We start from the raw sequence: 19225 nt of genomic DNA on the forward strand, positions 1-19225 counted from the left end.
ATATATGTGTGTGTGTGTGTGTGTGTGTGTGTATGACTGAACTGCTATGCTGTACACCAGAAGTTAGCACAACATTGTAAACTGACTACACTTCAATTAGAAAAATTAACATAAAAAATAAAATAATAGCACAGATACGTGAACTCATCGGTAATTAAACTTCATGTCCATCACCAGTTTCTGCTCGTTCCTCCTCGCACTTGGGACTCGGGGCTGGCAGGTGCCGCCTCCCCCTCACACGCCCATGCAAGGGCCGAGGAGGGGCAGGGAGACAGCGTTAGGGAGCGTCTGCTCGGGGGCCAGGCTCAGCGCCAGTCTGCCCATATGCCGTTTCTTTCCTCTTCATTCTCCCTGAATTCCGGCGAGGAAGGCACTCCTTCCCCCTTTCAACAGGTGGGAACTTCAAAGAGATTAAGAAATTGACCCGTAGCCACTCAGCTGACAGGTGGTGGAGTGACATTCGAACTCTCGTCCTTCTGACCTCCAAGCCCGAGTTTCCCGGATGAAATGTGAAGTTGGGTGGCTGGGGTGAGACCAGCCCTGGATGGCTGGCTGGTGGGATCACCGGCCCCTGGGTGGGGAGGGTCTGGCACAAAGGGACGCCCAGGTTTGCGGAGCAGGCCAGGAAGGGTCAGTGTCCCCTCCTGAGTGAACAGCCAGAGGTGATGTTCCGGCTGCTTCACAGCCTTGAATTTCCTGAGCTCCCGGTTCTGGGAGGAGAGACAGGAGAAGCGGAAAGAGCTGGGCTGGGCTGGTTTGGGCCCCATTCCCAATTAAACAACTTCCTAGTTTCCCATGCATGGTGGTTTTACCTGCCCCAGGGCCTTTGCTGAAGGGCAGAGGGGTGTCAGATACCTCCATGCAAAGTGGGTCTGGGGCTGCCCTGAGCAGCTGCAAAAAGCCCTCAGCCCTCATGCCTGAGACCGAGGCCCTGGAGGGAAAAACCAAGGCTTCTCTGGCTGGGCTGTTTTCTGCCAGGTCATGAAAACAGGCCCAGAGTCCCAGCTCCCCCTGGTTAGAAGCTTCATACGGTTTTCAAAGCCCCTTGACATGGTTAGCTCAAACCACCCTCCCCAAACCCCGCAAGGGAGGGCAGGAAGTTTGAGCCACCTCCCCATAAGCAGCCATGTCACAGGTGGGTTCGATGCCCTTGGACTACAGGTGGGTAAACGGAGGCTCAGGAAGGTAACGACTCGTCTCCCGGGCCACCTAGCCAGGTAGCCACGGACAAGCTCACGTGATGCTTCGATTCCCCTGTGCCTGTGAAGATGGCTTTCGGTTTTAAAAACAAACCAGGCACTGGCTCAGACAACCGACACCTGGGTGCCTCTGTCTGCTTGAGAAGCAAATATTTGCAGTCCCCCTCCCTCCCTCTCACCAGGCGAGACGCGCGCGCTGCATCCGCTTCTCCGTGTTTATCTGTCTATCTGTGTACCTTAGCACTCTGGCTGCACAGCCGTGTGCCCCTCCGTACCGTGCTGCTGTTCTACACGTTGCGGAACAGTGTGAGTCGGAGCACGTGCCGCGCCGGTGGCCTCCTGCCGCTCCTTCTCCTTGAGAGTTGGGGTTATTTGCGTCAGGGTCTGTCGTTCTGGGCTGTGTGTTTTCACTGCCGAATGAATGGGATGACCAGAGCTTTCTAGTCTCCCCTTCATGGACATTTGGGCCGTTTGAGGATTTTGTTTTTGGTTTTCGTGGGGGTTTTCGGTCTTCATAAACGATGCTGCCCTGACCATTCTTGTGTCCTCTGATAATTTAGGAATTTGGACTTAAAAATATTATCCCAAGACCTGTGGCTGCCCCCAGGTAAGCCGCCCTTTCTGTGGGACTCCTATGTTCCACTCCCACCCCACCCTCACCCCTGTCCAGAGAGGCTGGACTGATCTGATGTCTGGCCTAGAGCAGCAGCAGAGAGCCAGTGCACTGGGAAGTCTGGACCAGTGGTTCCCAAACTGTTCTCTGTTGGGATCATCAACAGGCATGAGAGAGGCAAAGGGGTTCCACAGTCCAATAAGCCTGAGATATAGTTAAAGACTTTGAACTTAAAAAAAAAACAACTCACGTTGTAGGATTTAAAACAAAAATATGCTGACAGATATTTGTAAATATCCAAAAGAAGGACCAGAGAGGGTGGACACTGCCGAGTTGATTTGACTGCGAAACCTTTTGGGGTGGGAGTATCCTGCAGGGCAGGTGGTCCTGCTTTAACAGGCTTTGAGAGACGGGATCAAAGTTGCTGGCCGTGGGTGGGGAAGGAGCAGGTCTGCAGTGAAGAGGTTTCGGCGGGGCATCAAAGTTTTTCTTCTACCCTCTTAGGTTCAGTCTTAGGGGGTCTGCAGATTAAACTGACAAGCGCCATGTTGGCCAGAGGAAAGACAAGCTCAATCACATACACGTGGGAGTCCACAGAAAGACGGACTCAAAGAGGGGTTAGCATTTGGGGCTGATACACCTTGTTAGTAGGGGAGGAGGTGGGTAGAGCACTTTCTGGGAAACAAAGGAGTTTCTGGAAAGATAAAGATGAAAGATAAACAGCTCTGAAATGTTATCAGGATCTCCCAGATCTCAGGGGGGTGTGTGTATCTGTCAGTCCTAATCAGCAGTTCTCAGGCCAAGCTCCACAATGGAGTTCCCTGAAATTTTGCAAAATGACCAACCCCTGGGTTAGTTAAATCAGAATCGCTGAGGTGGGGCCCAGGCACCTGTATTTCCCAGAAGCTCCCCCTTGGAATAGTAGCACGCCTCCCGGATGGAAGACCCTCTTTGGAGAAGCCGAACAAATAGCCTGCCCTTCCTGCTTAACGCCCTCCCTCCAATCTCAGAGCCTCAGTCCCCTCTCTATGCTTAGAACGTAGCCAAACTGTATTGTTTGACTCAGAATGTCCCATCTTAGCTGCTAATAAGCTTTTGTTTTGGTTCTTAGTTCAGTGAAGGGTAAGGAGGTCGGGAGCCTTGCACCTAACGCCGACCTGGAGCGCCCCCACCTGGCGGTCCTCCCTGCTGGCACCCCGGAGAGAGCTCAGGGGCCAGACACCGCTGGTGCTGTAGGCACACTGGGTTTCTGTTTGTCCTTGAAATCCCCGCAGGCTCTGATTGTTTTGCTGCTGAGTGTTCAGGATTCTGGTTTAGTGTCAGCAGAAAAGAGTCTGCAGCCCTGGGAAACACAGGCTGCCCAAGGAGGGTGGGGCGGGTGGGGCTGGAAGTGTGCCAGGGGCTCCTGCTTGCCCACAGAGTGGCCATCACACGGGATAATAGAGTTGGCTGCAGGTGAGAGTTCAGATATCATCAGATAATTTCTGAGACACATTGTTGATTTAATGATAGCTTTACAAGAGGAAAAAAAATGTGTATTAAAGGTGCCTGGGAGGGAAAGATGCCCCCTGACAGTGGGGGTGGGAGGAGCGCTTCTTAGAAAGGAGGAAATGGGGCCTTCCTGCCGCCGCCGAGTTCCACAAACATTTGCGCGGCGCGCCACCTAGGAGACCAGGAGGAGGTGAGTAAGCCAGTCAGGCCAGTGCTCCAGGTCAGGGTGTCAGGTGGGAAACACGAAAAGGGGGTGGTGGTCACATCTAATGGGGGAACATCCAGAGGGCTTCCTGGAGGCGGCGACTTTTAACAGGGGATTTTAGCTGGGGTTTGGGAGACTATGGGGACTGGATGAAGAGCATAAGGTCCTTACAACACAGCCTGCCTGTAATGCGCCTGAGTGGGCAGGCGGTCAGGGCCAGAGGCATCCGTCTGGGGGTCATGGCTGAAGCTGGTGGTGGAGGTGAGGCCAGTCTCTCTTCTCCCCACAGGAGACTGGGATGAGGGGAGAGGAGTTCCCCGTGTGCTGTCTAGTCCCCTGCCTTGGTGGACGAGGAGAGAAAGTAGCCTGGAGAAGCACCCCTTTAGGAGGGGAGCTTAGTGCGTGCCACATGCTGCCCCTGAGGTCAGATGGGGGAGGAACTGAAGGTTGGCCGTGAGGATCTTTTTAGGAGGTTGGTTTTAGTGGTGAAATGGGCAGAATCCAGATGGCAAAGGTTGAGAAGTGAGTGGGTTGTGGTGGGGAGTGAGTGATAAGAGGCTGGGTTGTTCAGAGAGGGAGAAAGCCTACATTTGGAGGAGGGAGCTGGGCCAGAGGAAGTGGGGGTGGCCATGTTTTTGAGATGCCCCAGCCTGAACTTCTCCCAGGTCAGGTTGAAAAGGAACCGGAAGAAAGAAAGAAGTCAATTCCATGTGACAAACAGCCAGCCCCCTGCAAGCAGTGGTCTGCTGCAGAGAGAAACCGTGCGGGCAGATGCATGCTGGGGCCTTCACTCTGGGGCTTTGGGGGGCCCCCTGGGGACGGTGGGGACTTGTGCGTGTGCCAGCACCTTTCTGAGTTCTGCCTGCCTCTAAGCACGTGGGCTTCCCAGTGGGGGGGGGCGTGTGGCTGCATATGCCCTGCAGCCCACGTCAGCCCCCAGACCCATGCTTCCCCCGTCCCTCGTGCGGGGCAGCCCGGCGACCTGCCCACAGAGGAGCGGGAAGGATAGCTTCCTTGGCAGTTGACTGGAAGCCTCTGCTGTATCCCCTGGGGGTTTGCCCGGGCTGGGTTGGTAGAAGAGTTGGCAGGAGGGCTGAGCTGGGTGCTTGCAACCAGGCTTTGGGTCGGGGCTTGGCAGGAGAAAAGTTGGGGACCTGGGAACCTGGGGTGGGGCGGTGTGTGCGCGCATGTGCGTGTGAGAGTGTGCGTGAGAGAGGCGAGGGGGAGGGAGGGAGGATGCTGTGTAACCACTTCCTTCTCTGCTGCTGATGCTGCTGTGTGCTGGATCCACCGTCCCGGGCATCACGTGCGTGTCCCAGCATTGCAGGGCAGGTGACTCCCTCAGGGAGGTGGGAGCCCCAGCTGTCCCTCTGTGGCTTCTGGAGTGGGACCCTGAGGCAGGACAGCTGACTGGTGCTGCCCCCCCCGCTCCGTGGCCGTTCTCTTGGGGGTTCCCAAGGGAGGATGGTGGGTGCTGCCCATGGACAGGTGGAAATGGCCCACAGCATCCTCGTCAAGGACACCGTGGGGCCCCTTCCTCACTGCACGTCAGCAGGTGCCCAGCGAGGGGGGCTTCCACAGCTTTGTGGGGGTGACTTGAGATCAGAGTATCCCAGGAGTGACAGCCTTGGAAAAGCCAACTTTGAGACCTCATGGGGTGGGGGAGTTTCCCACTGAGGGTTGCAGGCTGGGAGCAAGCTCCCTTCCAGGTCTGAGTGTGCGAGAAGCTCCTGACTTAGACACGCTGAGCTCGGGGCTGCGGGGCTGTACTGAGGCAAGCTGGCTCAAGGGGAGAAAGGACACGTTGAATTCTTTTTTCTTTAGTCTGCTGTTAACACATTCACCTCATGCAAGTGTCACCGCTCTCTGCCTAGTTCCAGAACATCTTCACCACCTTGAAAGGAAACCCCATGCCCCTTAAACAGCCCCTCCCCACCCCCCGCCGCCTTGGCAGCCACCACCCTCTGTCTCCATAGACTGGTTTTTAATCGGTGCAATTCTGTGTGACTTTGAAGGAAATAAACAGAAGCATGTGGAGGTACTTACCGGATGCAGGGGCGGCCAGTGCCTGGCTGTCCCTGTGCAGGAGAGGCAGGAGCTGCAGTAGCTTGGATCCTGGCCGCCCTCTCCTCACCCTTTCTCCTTTCTTGGGGACTCCACCTGTGTTCCCGCCACTCCCTCCTCTCTCCCTTTGCAAATGGCCCCCAGTAGATAGCTTTCCAGCCCGCAAGTCTGTGCAGCCTGACCTCCGAGCTGCTGGGCCGTCCAGCAGGAGGGTTCCTGCCTCCTTGCCGCCAGGGGAATTCCAACAGCCCAGCCCACTCTGGAGCTGCTGCCTTTACGTCAGGTTCCTCCTGGCCCGAGCACCTGCGAGCCAGGTAGGATAGGGAACCCCCCAGAAAGGGATGGGTTGAAAGTCTCAGGAACTGACATCTTTGGAACCATCTGAGCGATGCTTAGCACGCCTCTGGCAGAGAGATTTCCTAAGAGAAGCTCTGCTCTTTCTGATGGTGGAATCTGAGAGAAATGGCCCCAGTCCTCCCCCAGAGAGGGGACACTGTGATGGAGGAATCAACCATCTCAACATTACCTTACAGTAGACACTGCTGTGTGTTCCTCTGAGCCACGTCCTAAAAATGTTCCAAATAAAAGGCTCTCTCTCCAAGGATCTGGTGTAATCTCGGGATGAAACTGAGAGCACTGAGAGCCATGCTGTCCAGGACAGCAGCCCCTGGCTGCGTGTGGCTCTTGGTTACTTGAAATGTGGCCAGTCCACATTGAGGCGCAGGAAGGCCAAAATGCACACTGGATGCCGAAGACTTCACACGGAAAGAAAAAGACTATAAAACATCTCAAAGATTTTATTATTGATTACATGTTGAGTTAATAATATTTTAGCTCTCGGGTTAAGTAAAAGGCATTACAGTTAAAGTCACCTGATTCTTACTTTTTTTTTTTTTTTTTACGGTGGCTACTAGAAACTTGAAAACTCCGTCTGTGGCCAGCCTGTCTTGGGAGGCTGGAGGGCTGGATGGGCAGCTGCGCAGTCCAGGCTGTTCTCTTTGGATGTCGAGTGTGTCCAGAGGGCAGGTGTTCTGTGTTGAAAAAGCCCCTGGACTGGGGGCTTGTCGGGTGCAGGGATTCCCTCTTCTGTGCTCTGGGGGCCCCCATCCGTGCCAAGTGAGAGAATGTCACAAGAGGAGTGTGTTCTGTGTATAAAGCACCCAGGTCCCCTCCTGGGCCCAGAGATCTGGGGATGGGGGAGAGGGCGGGCAGGGCGAGGGCTGGGCTTGGAGAGCAGTTGGTTTGCCCATGTGGCACCCAGGAAGGAGGGTAGGCCCTGGGAGTGGACTCTGGGGCCAGAAGGCTGGAGGGACAGAGGCTAGAAGGAGGTTCTAAGAAAAGCGCTCAGGGCCGAGGAGGCTGCCAGGGCAGGCGTGGAGGGGAGGTGGCATCTCTGAATTAACTCTGACGCCGCCTGGCCTCCTCTGCTGCTGATTCCTGGAGCTGCCTTTTAGGGCCCAGTGATGAGGTCCCAGCTAAGTGCGCAGGGGAGTTGGAAGGGCCTGGACCCTCCCTACTCTCTGCCCCAGGAAATCACCTTCTTAGAGGAAAAGAGTATGTTTTCTGAGTGGCTGCCCTTCCTGGTTCTGGACGCGCATGTCTTGCTGTAGTTCTTGTGGCTGGAGTTGATTGTGCCCATTTTACAGATGGGGAAGTTCCCGGCCAGCAGACGTTGAGTAATGGGCCAAAGCTGGTGCGAGCGCAGGGGCCTCCATCCGGTTCTGACTTTGAAGCCCGTGTCTCGGATCCACCACGGCCTCCCTCCCACTGAGATGCGCACAGGGGCTCTAGATGTCCAGTGCCTCCCCGGGATGCTCCCCCAGCTCTGGCAGGGCGCCTGGAAACCAAAGGCAGCAGTGACTGCGTGGCCACCCCGCATGGGGGTGGGCAGGGGCGTGGGACTCAGCCCCCTGAGGCCTTTGTGGCAAACCCACAGACCTCGGAGGCCATCGGGGGCCAAGCTGGCTGTCGGGAGTGGGCGCGGCCGCTGCTGGGGAGAGCGGGCTGCTGAGGAACGTGGTCTTGGACGTGGTCAGCCTGCTGTGTGGCCAGTGGGGTGGGTGCCTGGGCCTTGCCCACCACCCACGTGAAGGGACTGGAAATGGGAAACCTTGGGTGTGGCCTGGCCCTTGGGGGCTGGGCTGGAATTCTTCCTCCTGGAGGCAGGAGGTTGGCCATGGACTGGCAGGTGTCCCTGGCTCCTAGACAGCCTTCCCAGGTGTCACTCAGGCTCTCTTGCACTTGAACTCACCACTCCCTGCCCCAGGAAGACTGTCAGACCAGCCCCCAGGCTCTCTCTCCTCCTATGGGAGTTGGCCTGAGCCCAGTGGGCCCCGCCTGTGCCTGGGAGTGACTCACTCCCTCGGGGTCAGAGGTCGTGGCACAGGATGGGTCAGGCCTATCCCAGTGTCCAGGCCCAGCCCCAACAGGGTGGCTCCCAAGCTCCCTCCTCTGGGGCACCTCTGGCTCACCCCCTGAGGGTCTCAGCTCTTCCCAGGGGCCTGCAGGGAGGCGGGAGAGGAGGAGACTCCGGAACTCTTTACCCAGACCCTAAGGGCTGGAGAGGCAGGGGCTGGATCTGATTGGGATTGGAGTTCAGAGGCTCTGGGAAGAAGAAAGAGCTCAGGGTGAGCTGACTAGCCCCTCCGCCTCCCCAGCCCCCGCCCCAGACCTCTCCTCTCCCTTCCGGGGTCACTTCCACCCCCGCACACAGCAAACGGGGCTGGCTGTGCTCTGGCCCCCAGCTGCCCGGAAACCCCGACATCTCTGTGGAGGTGGGGCTGCCTGATGGCCTAGGTGTGTCCTCTGAGCTGCTAGGGGTCAGGGCCAGGTGGGGGGTGCACCTGGCAGAGACAGAGCAGGTGGGGCAGCAGGGAGGGAGGGTGCCCGCGGGCAGCGGGCAGTGGCAGGCTCTTGGCATCACCCAGGCAGGAGGACGGGCTGGGAGGAGGGGGCCAGTGACTTGCAGGTACAGGGACTTCAGGGGTAGTGGGCAGCCTGGCTGGATGTCCAGCTCTCTTTCCTGGATCTCTTCCTTGGGAACCGTGTCACTTTCCTTTTGGGGGTGACTCAGGCTGGCCCGGGAACTCCTTGGTGTTCCTTAGGCATGGATAACGCATCCAGGGTAGGGGGTGGGTGCCGGGCTGCAGCCGGACGCCCCTTCTCGCTGCCCACCCCGCCCCCTACCTCTGTGCCCCTCACCCTGCCCCCTCGGAGCCACTTCGCTCCCTCCCTACCTCTGCCCGCGCTCTGGGAGGCTCCTTGTTCCTCGGCCACAAAGCCCCTTTGATCCTCTGCTCGGCTCCCAGCCATGTGACCCGGTGGGCGGGCCGCGCTCTCAGGCGGCCAGCGCAGCCCGACTCAGCTGCTGGGGTGAGTCCTCGCTCCCTTTGTTCCTTCCAGCCTCCACCGCTTGCAGGGGGGCCTTAGGTGGCACGGCTGCCCGGCAGCCCCCCAATGGCTGGGCTGGGAGCGGCGCCTCCCTGGGACCCCCGGGCCCGGCCCCCCCAGCTGGCAGAACAACCCCCCCGGGCCCCAGGAGAGGGGCGGCGGGAGCTCGGTCTCCACGCGGGGCCCAGATTTTCGGCTGCGGAGCAGAAGAGAAGGGCTTTGTGAGCCACAGCCGTGTCTTTGTAAATGTTTGGCCAGCTACCCGAGTGGTGAAGCCCTCTTCTGGCCTGGAGTTTCTTGGAGCCCTATTTCCCTTTTGCAAGGGGCTTCCCTGACTTCCAGGAGGACGGGGAGGAAATGTGGACTGGCCACCGCTGCCTCTTAAAATCGTCCCGGACAGATTGCAGATGGTCAGCCGTTAGGCGTAGGTGGCAAGAGGACCGGCTGGAGATTAGTTTCAACAGACGCTAGAGATGCCGGAATCAGAAGTGTCCGTGGCCGGCATTGTGGTCCGGGGAGTTTGTGCTGCAGCCCGTCTGGATTCCTGGGAGGTGTTTGGGATGGGCTTGTGTTCCTGGGAGCCGGCAGGGGAGGGAGGTGGTGGTGGGTGGGCCGGGCGCGGGCTAAAGCACGGGCCCCGGAGGGCGTCTGCCGTGCCACGCCAAGGAGCAGGGGTGAGGAAGCGGCTCCTTGGGGACATGCCTCCCCCGGGGCTTTTGGGCCAAGCCGGCCGGGAAGTTGGGAGAACCCCCTAGACTCAAATCCCACAGCCAGCGCAGCGAGCCAGCCCAGGCACCCGAGCTGGGAGGGCCGAGGTGCGCCCCGGGCGTGCCATCTGCTCTGAAACTTCATCCCGAATGTCCCTGGGGCTTGACTCAGCTCCCAGGCTGCTGCCTGTCGTCCTTGCCCCCCTCCCTTTCCTCTGCCGTGAAATCTGCTGGCATTTTTGTTGGAGGTTAGGAGAAGCATCTCTGCTCACCCAAGAGAAGTTTGACATTCCTTTCCTGCAGAAAAATGTGCCGCCCGGCAGCGGTCCATACAGCGGGTTCCTGAGTTGGAATTCAGTTTGGCTCCCGCATAGAAAAACCTGTTAGGGGAGGAGGGTGAAAAAGGCCCCCCCAATCCCTCAGAGTTGTGTGTGCTCACCTCCTTCATTCATTGTCGCTTTACCTTAAAACTTAGGACCTCTGTGGGTGTTTACGTCAACGTCATTGCTGTTTGGCAACCCGTGGGGGCAAGGGGTGGATTCGTGCCTCTCCCACCTTGGGTCTCTTCTGGGCTAAGACGTGGCTGGGGAAGGAGGCCTCTTTTTAACACCTGTCTTGGGGGGACCTGTGTGGTCGCTGACACCTGCTCCCCGGGCTTCCCCGATGCCCCCACCATTTCCACGTGGTGGCACCTGCAATACGTAACGTCTACTGGTCTGTGTCTGTATGTTCACCAGGCTCTGTTCCTTGGGGCCTGTGTTCTTTTGGGGTGATGGCCAGTTCGGCTGGTCTGTGGGGAGGACCTACTGTGTTTGGGAGCACCAGGCATCCTGAGATGGGGAGACAGAGCCTCGTTCTGATGGGAGGAGGCAGCCACGAGGTGAACACAGCCAGCGCTGTCATGGGCCCCACCAACCCCATCCTGGCGGGGCCTGGAGGGGCCTTCCCCGAGTACCAGGCCTGCTGCCCCAGTCCTCCAGGACGGGGCTCACAAGGACTTTCACCCCAGAAGCCCTGACCCCGTTTGGGCAACCAGAGCCACTGGGCTGGCTTGCCTCCCCACCCCCTCCCACTTCCCCAGCTCCCCCACCCATACCCTCCCCACTTCCTGTTGTGTCACCTCCAGCCTGAGCTGCTCTTGTCAGAGAGAGCAGGCGGCTTTGCAGGAAAGAGGCACCCGAGATGCCTCGGGAGAAGGGGAAACCCTGTCCTTAGCAGAGCCCCGCCACCAGCCCGAGCAGTGCCCGGCGTCCTGCAGTGTCAAAGATCTCTAGGCTTTTTTAGGAAGCCGGGCCCCCCTGCGCATTTCAGTCGTGGGCCAGGTTTCCCACACCACCGGCGTCCCCCATTGGCTGCGTGTGTGCAAAGGAGGGCTTTATTTTAGTGCTGAGGGTGCGGACAGATGCTTGCTGTCCACGCCTTGTCCCTGGCTGGGGTCTTCCACAGTGACCCGTGGTCAGCCTTCCACACCTGCTGTTCCTGCCCATCTCTGTCCTTGCACTGCCCCCCACCCCCAACCTTGGGTTAGGCCACTGATGCCCCTGAACTTCAGAAAGACACTGAGTTGGAGCTGGATATACCCTGGTGCTGAGGACCTGGGGGAGGGGCCTGGCTTCCTGCAGCCTGGGTCTTGGGGAAGATGCTGCCAGCAGAAGGCATAGCCCTTGGCTGGGACTCCGTTCCCAGACTTCTGCCTCCCAGCACCAAGCTTTGATTTGTTTATTGGGTGCCAGCCTGGTTCCTGGGACAGGCAGGGACGTGTTCTCAGAAGCTCAGTGGAGCCTGGTGACGCCTTCCCAGGGTCGCTCCCGAGGTGGCGGGCCTTGCACAGTCAGCTCCGGGGCTCGGAGCCCTACGGAGGTGCAGGTCTGCTTACACGGGGATGGCGTCTTGCCCCACCTGGCAAGCCCTCCAGCTGGCCCACCGCCCAGCGAGCTCACTAGGCGCCTCGTTCTGGGGCTGGAGAGCAGAGGTGGAGCAGCCCGCCCTGGGGTGTGGGTGGTGGGCCAAGTTCAAACCTGCTAGTCTTTCTCTTTCATCACCACTGAAATCCCCAGAGAGCTCCGGTTCTGACTTTCTGCTGGTGCCTGGGCCGCCTTGCCCTCATCTGGGCTCCTCGTTCATAATCGGCTTGGGGGAGCTGCTTCACCCCCGGGGCATCTGGGGTGCCGGGCTGGGCCTTGGTTTTCGGGGCAGGGGTCAGCTCAGCACATGGGGCTCTCAGGATGAGGATGGACCCACCTGCTAGCTGGCTCCTCACTTCCTGGCTTTTCCAGCCCAAACATGATTTTTAAATGCTTTCATAGTAGCTGGATCAGAGCAGAAGCCCCAAATTTCTTGTCACTTTGCTGAAGCTGGGGGTGGGGGACCCCCATCTGTGATATGTCAACGTCTGAACATCCAGGACTGCCCTTGGAACCCCACCTCGGGATTGGGGTTCAGTCACCGACACCCACATGGCCTTTGGGAAGGAGGTCTACCCCTTGCTCTGTTCCCCTGCCCCTGGCCCGAGCCCCCCAGAGGGGACGCCAGCCCCTGTCCTGCTTCACCGGTGCCAGACACTCAGTGCCCGGTGTGTCCTCGCTGCTGCCCCTCCTCCCGCCTCCCAGATCCTTATCTCTTATCTCCCAGGCCTGCTCCAGATGCTTGTCACCAGACAGGGACAGTAGATAAGGTTTCCTTGCCCCGGAGCAGGAACGTGAGTTCCCCTCCTGCATGGAGAGCGCCCCTCGCCAGGTGGGGACGCCTGTGTCCCATCTGTGTGTCTTCACTAGACTGTGCACTGGTGTTGGGGTGTGTTCTCCCGGTCCGGGCCCTGGACGTCCCAGGTGCTCGCTCGGTTACCTCTGGAAAGGATGCTCGGCAGCACCGTGTGACCGCAGCTTCTTATCTTTTATCCAAGTGCTCTGTGGTTTCTGTAAGACATGCTCAAGACAGCCTGCGAAGAACGCCGTTTGCCTGCTCTCGGCACAGGAGCTCTCCTTGGAGCATTTTTTTTTTTATAGAAAAAGGGCCAAAGAGAGGCATTTCTTTGGTGATTTGAATACATTCTCCTGGGGCAGGGGACTGGACCAGATGACCCGGGCCTGCCCCCACACCCTGGTGCTTGGGGAGTCGAAGGGGACGGAGGATGGGATCCAAGTCTTTTGTTCCTTGTCTGCCGAGGACAGAGGAAGAGCTGCCTGTTGCCGGGTGTCAGGGCTGGCCCTCAAAGTCTACCAGGGGCTGGACTGTGGCCCTGATGAGCCGGAGGGAGAATGGTGGTTGACTGTAGCCAGGGGACGGGTGGCGGGCACAGGGTGCGGAGAGTGGTGATGGGGGTGTCACAGCCACTCGAGGTGGGGGCGGGCGGGTGATGCATCACCTTTTGTCCCTATTCACCTGCCCCCAGCGGCCGATCCAATGACAGAGACCACAGAGCAGAGGCATTGTGGCCACTTTGCCAACCTCATGCTCTGCTGGCGGATCGCTGCTGCCTGTCACTCTGGTCACCCCAGTAGCTTTGCCATCAGCCTGCCAGGGTCAGATCCCCACGACCGGCACCTCTGACCACAGTTTACTCAGTGCCTGGGGGCCTTCAGTCTTCATGTTGGGGATTTTCATTTAAGGGACCTTTGCTGCCAGCTGGTGGGGCTGCTTCCCTCCCCACAGGACAGGTGGGGACCAGGGCAGAGGGGAGCAATGGGTCGGGACATTTCCATGACAAAATGTCCTCCTCTCGTGGGAAAAAGAGCAAGTTCTAAAAGGTTTTTGTTTTCCATTGGTTCAAGTGTAGTTGTTTAAAAAGTGGGAAAACAGAAGGCTCTCCCTGGTGTTACCCGCTGCCTGTGAGGTCCTGAGAATGGGTGGGAAGGGGCCTTTCCCATCTCTGGGCTGTGGCCGCTCGCCGCCCACCACCTCCACGACCACCCCTCTCCCTGGACTCCCCAGAGCTTCCTTTTAAAACACACCAGGTCAGCTCTTGCCCCCATTTGGCAGACATGAAAACTGAGGCAAAGCAGTGAGTTCACACGGCAGCACTGAGGTTGGTGAGAAAGTATCTCCTGTAGCTCTCGACTCTTCTTGGAGAAGAAAGGAGGTTTATTTGTTAGAAATAAATTAGTTTTTTAGGGAAGAATTGAGCCATTTCTACTCCAGGCTACCTCAAGGCGACCCTAATTACAGCCACTGCTCCCTGGATCCCCCGGGGCCAGCCCAGAGAGGCTGCTCTGTGCTCCCAGCAGGGCATTGTCACTGAGATGGCCTAGTCCCAGGCTCCCCAAATCCAGTGAGGTCGATAGATGTTCTAGGGAAGCAGTTTCCCAGCTGGGGCAAATGGACTGCCTAGGTCCCTGTGCACCTCTCCGTGGCCGCATGGCCCCAGACATGGGGGTTGCCTCCTCGGAGCCATGGTCTTCTGTCCAGAGACCGTGTGACAGTGTTCCACTTCCTGTATCCTGGTGAGGACGAAGGGAGACAGACTGAAATGTTTAGCCCAGATCCTGGAAGGGAGAAGTGCTAAGTGTACGTTGCCCGGGTGGTTAAGTGCAGGCCACGTGGCAGCCCTGGGCTGAGCCGGGTGGTGGGGAGACACACAAGGCAGGTCTTCCAGAAGCTTCCGGCCCAGTTAGGTGATAAGTCTACGCCAGCTCTGGGAGCTAAGATAAGGTAGCTCATTTGCAGTGGGACTCAGTAAAGGCTTTGACATGCAGCTTTGAGGCTCTTTGGATGCGGGAGCTGGATGAGGGGGAAGAAAGGGGTTTTGAGTTCAGGAAACTGAAGTGGGGCTGGAGTGTGGGTAAGGAACGTGGTGGGCAGGGGCAGAGGAAGGGGCCCGGGAGGCGTGGGGCCGTGTGTCCCAGTGGCAGTGGTGAGGGGAGGGCAGTTGTCGCAGCTGCTCCTCAAATGGCTCCTGTCTGTGAGTGCCACCCCCACACAGCACCCCCTCAGCAGATGCCTGCTTCCTGCTTCCTGCTTGCCTGGCACAAAGCTCCTCAGCTGTCCTTTCCCATCTTTCCAACGTCTTGGCTGCCTCCCCAGCCTCCTCCAGGGAGGAGTTCCCCACTGGGGAACTGGACGGCCCGGTCCCATCTCCCCGAGGCTCCTGAGGCCCTGCCTGTGTGCCCACAGCCACCTCCATCGCCGTTCACTCATCCACTCCCTTGTGCATTCATCCAGCGATGCTTTTAGGGGGCGCCTGCTCGGCAGCCCTGAGCCGCCGGGCTGCCGCGGTGCTTGAGGGCCTGGCCCACTGGGGCCCCGGAGGCGTGGACCAGTGACCTCTGTGCGCACCTCAGTTTCTGCCTTGTCTGCGGCCAGTTCCAGGGATGTGGGGCAGACGGGTGAGTCAGGGATGAGGGGTTGGTCCCCCGAGGGCTTGGGCGTGTTTGTGGGGTGGATGGAGGTGAGGGAAATCCTGCTCCGTGGGTGCCCCCGAGGATGGCTGGGAAGTACAGAGCCAGTTAACCCCACGGGACACCCAGAGGCCCGACTGCTACAGTTATAATGAAAACTTGGGCCACGCAGAGGCCCCTCTCCCTCTGGGGCCTGTGCTGCCCTGTGAGCGGGGCTTTCCTGGGTTCCTCTCATTGTGGCTTGTTTTCACCGAGGCTCCTCCGGTGTCCTTCGGGTTTGGGGTCGGGGGAGAGAGAGGACTCGGGCCTCTAACAGACTGGGGGAGGGTGGGGGGGTCCTACCAAGATGGCCCAGGAAATCCGGTGGCTGCCCTGTGGCCATCATTTCCTGCCACCTGCGCTAAAGACTCTGACCAGACTCAGCCCCTGACTGGTGAGGGGGGCCGGGGCTGGGTCCTGCTTCGGCAGCGGTGGCTCAGTTGCTTCAGGTCCGTGGAAAGGGTCTGAGTGGGTGTCTCGGGGAGCAAAGCTTTTCCCCTCTTGTCCCTCCTGCCTGGAGACCTGGCATGAGTCGAGTTCAACCTTCCTGGCTGCTGATGGGCTGTGTTTCTATTGCCACCTCCCCTCCTTTCAGGGTGAGGTTTATGGCTGGCTTCCTTCTGTATTTGCAAGGGGTCTGCTCCCCACCTATTCTGTGACTTAGCAGGTTCCAGCCCGTGGCACCGAAGCCCTTTTTAAAAAATTCACCTGGAGTCTTTCCGAACCCAAGTGGTGTGAGGAGCAGGTGGGGCAAGTGGAGAAGTCACCGGGCTGAAGCGCCCCCCTCCCCTACTGGGTTGCAGAATTGAAGTTGTGGGGGGCACGTGTAGGCTGGATGCTGGCCCTGCGCTGGGGGCCGGCTGTGGACCAGAAAGACAGTCTCTGATTCACTCCAGAGCTCACAGTTTCTTGATAACAACTTTACTGCAACATAATTCATATTCCATAAAATTCACTCTTTTAAAGTGTACAGTTCAGTGGTTTTCAGGATATCCACAAAGTTAGGCAACCATCACCATTAATTCCAGGTCATTTTTATCCCACTACCGCCACCCTGTCCCCCACTGGCGCTCACTTCCCATTCCCAGCTCCCTGCTCCCAGCGCCTGCCCAGCACCAGTCTACTTTCTGTCTCCAGGAATTTGCCTGTTCTAGGTGCCTTCTGTAAGCGCAGTCATGTAGTAGGCGGCCTTTTGTGCCTGACTTCTTTTCACTTTGCGTGATGTTTTCAAGCTTCAGCCGCATGTGACGTGTCTGTGCTTCCTCCGGCTCCTGGCTGAGTGCTATTCCACTGTGCGCTGCACTGCGCCTGCTCTCCACTCATTGGGTGATGGGCGTTAGGGCTGTGTCCACTTTGTAGCTCTCGTCAGTCACGCTGCAGGGAACACTGATGTCCAGGTTTGGACGTGTGTTTTCACTTCTCTTGGGGCGGTGCTGAGTCTCGTGGGAGAGTTTGGCTCACCCACACGGCCCTGGGTGGGGGTGGGCTGTTGGTCCCTTGGGCCCGGAACCCGGTGCTGTGAGCATCTTTGTATCCTGTCTCAAATCTGTGTCTCTGTGCGGTTTGCTCCGGGTCCTTTGGTTTCACTCTGGGTCCAGGGTCAAGCTCCAGGGAACAGGAGGAATCAGTGTGGAATCCATGCGTGGATGAGATGCGGGTGGGGGTCGGGCGCAGAGGAGCCATTTGGGTCTGCAGCTGGGTCCTGCCGCTGACTTCCAGTTTCCTTGGGCCCAGAACAAGGCAGAAAGGGGAAATGGGAGGTTTGCGGAGGCAGGGAAGTGCGCAGCAATGAGCTAGCCGCTTTGGGGTAAGAGAGGAAGTGGGTGAACAGACTGGGTGGGCTTGGCTTGGCGCACCCCAGCCCCATGGGAAGGTGGGGGGAGGACGGCCCCCTTCCCTTGCAGCCTTGGCCTTGGGGTAGGGGGTTGGGGCGGGCGTTTCCTTTCTGGGAGGGTGGAAATGCAGGGGGCTGCGCTGAGATCCAGGGAGGGGGTGAGGGCAGCTGCAGCTGTCCCATTCTAGCAGGAGCAGCATGCTAGAGTGTTTCTGGACTCTTCTGTGCCTCACTCGCAGAAAAGTTAAGCTGTGGAGGGAATGCATGCTGGTTGTCATTTTTTAAAATATTTCTTGAGAGGTTTTTTTGGGAGTTATTTTTGAGGGGAGTAGGTTTGTTTGTTCATTTGTTTGTTTGTTTTAATAGAGATCCTGGGGATTGAACCCAGGACCTCTGCGCTCTGCCGCTGAGCTGTTCCCTCCCCATGTTGGTTGTCATTTTAGACCACAACATCAGCGCACCCAGCAAAGGCCCAGCACTGCACACACCTGGGCGCCCGCTCCCCCCAGCAGCCCGAGCTTGGCCTCACAGGCTGTCCCACGATGTCTACTCTCGGCGTCGCAGCCTGTGAGCATGCCAGGCCCAGTGGTCAGGCCGTCAGGCGCCCTCCGTCCTCATCCCGGCCCTCCCCGCCCTCCCCGCCAGCAGCTGGAGGGGCCTCTGCTCCTCGCCAGTTCCCAGTTCGCAGGCAGAAATTACCATATGAATGTGAGTCCTTCTCGGAGCGGCTGGCTGGGAGACCTGGGAGGGGACAGGCCCCCACCCTCGGGGGCCTCCACGTTCTGTGCTGACTGTGGCACAGATAGATCGGGTGGGAGACGCTGGGCATTTCCGATCCACGGTAGGTCCCCCCCGGGTGCGGAGGGTGGACGGGTGGGTCGGGGTCTGCCTGTGGGCAGGGGAGGGCATGCTGGAGCCCGGCAAGTGTGGGGGGCCCCGGGGACCAGTGTGCCCCCGCCCTTAACTGTCTTGCGTCTCAACTTGTATAAGGACGTGTTGTTAGTGTAGTTCTTGTTATTTTGGCCCGATTTCAAAAGTCTCAGCTAATTACCGCAGGAAATGCAGACTCTAAGGAAGAATGTGAAGACGAGGATGCGATAAAGAAATCTGGGTGCTTAGTAAACTGTAAAGTGCGGTGCACCCGGCGGTCAGCACTCCTCTGATGGCCCTGCCCCACCTCTTGTGTTCCTGGCTGAGCTCTTGGGGGCCAGGACTGGTACATTTTGGGACTTCTACAGAGCCTGTGAGTGTGTCTTGATTAATAAATTCTCTCTGCCAGCTGACCAAATCACTCTTAAGTTTGGGCTGGTGATATGTCACATTTAACTTCTGGACAGCAAATTAATGGATGCCTAGGGATGGGTGGCCTGGTCATTCCACGGAGGGGACCCACTCCTTGGTGTAGCGCTGCCAGGCCAGCTGCAGCAGGGGTAGTGGCGTGGCTGGTGCTTCACAGTTGGCACAGAGCCCAGGGTGAGCCCTGTTCTGACCTGAACCCCCTGCCCACCTACCCTGCCTGCCTCAAACTTTACATCTGTGCTTCTGGGAGAGAAGCCACGGGCCCCCGTTTGGGGTGGGTGAGGATGGGGATACAGATTAGGGGCCGTCTAGCCTCCCCGCCCCCAATTTCCTGAGCAAAATTTCCTGAATGGGCAGGCGCTGTCCCAGGAAGTCCATCCATCCTTCCGCCGCTTTGTGCCTCCAGGAGGAGGATGGAAACCGGAAATTGTTCACATCTCATTCACATGCTGCCACGAACTGAAAGCCAGGGGAAGCCCGTGGGAAAGGATGCAGGCCAGCACGGCAGGAACGTCACAGAGGGGCTGGGGCTGGAGAGGCACCACCTGGACTGACCCCGAGAGCAGTAGCCGCCCCGTGACGCTCTGGGAAGAGAGGAGGGCAGGAGGGAAGGACAGTGAGCTCACTTTTCATTCATTCATTTGTTCATTCAACCAAAGTCTTACTTCCTGAATGCTTCAATGTGTAAGGTTTTGTGGGCAGTGATGGAGACAGACCCGAGCGTTCAGCAGAGGAAGACAAAATCTGCAAATACTAGTTGTGAGCAGGGCCGTGTGGGAAGAGAACTGAGAGACCCGAGGGGTGCCCCCCGGAGCCGCACCGAGGGAGAACCTCTCTGAAGAGCCTTGTTTGTTCGACAAACGGCAAGGAGCCAGGGAGATGGCGCGCAGATCACAGCTGGAGAACCGGGCGTGGGCCTGTATCTTATTAACAAAAACTTAGAGCATCTACCGCGCCGGGCACTGTTCTGTGTGCTCTGTAAGTATCTCGTTTGGGCCTTATTGCACTCTTAGGAGACAAGTATTAGTGTCTCATTTTACACATAAGAAAA

At 58.3% G+C, this 19225-nt stretch overlaps 1 protein-coding gene and 1 long non-coding RNA gene across 14 annotated transcripts in view; one reads left to right on the forward strand and one right to left on the reverse strand.

Annotated features, from left to right (window-relative positions):
* SEPTIN9 (septin 9) overlaps positions 1-19225 on the forward strand; it is a 151233-nt gene that overhangs the window by 110148 nt on the left and 21860 nt on the right. The window contains exon 1 of one of the 13 annotated variants that reach the window (XM_072939680.1): positions 3478-3493. The exons of 4 other annotated variants lie outside the window; for them this stretch is intronic. The gene's annotated coding sequence lies outside the window, so the exon portion shown is untranslated. Of the gene's footprint in view, positions 1-3477; positions 3494-8090; positions 8200-8352; positions 8369-8827; positions 8945-10352; positions 10371-14834; positions 14991-17566; positions 17584-17694; positions 17717-19136; positions 19153-19225 lie in introns of those variants that run through there. 8 more of the 13 variants (XM_072939674.1, XM_072939681.1, XM_072939672.1 and 5 more) reach the window with 8 other exon arrangements.
* Positions 6441-8930, reverse strand: LOC140686214 (uncharacterized). The gene is made up of 2 exons (XR_012059869.1): positions 8809-8930; positions 6441-7409 (listed from the first exon to the last, which is right to left on the reverse strand). It is a non-coding gene; the product is annotated as an uncharacterized lncRNA (long non-coding RNA).

The sequence above is a fragment of the Vicugna pacos genome, chromosome 16 (assembly GCF_048564905.1).
Source record: "Vicugna pacos chromosome 16, VicPac4, whole genome shotgun sequence".
NCBI lineage: Eukaryota > Metazoa > Chordata > Mammalia > Artiodactyla > Camelidae > Vicugna > Vicugna pacos.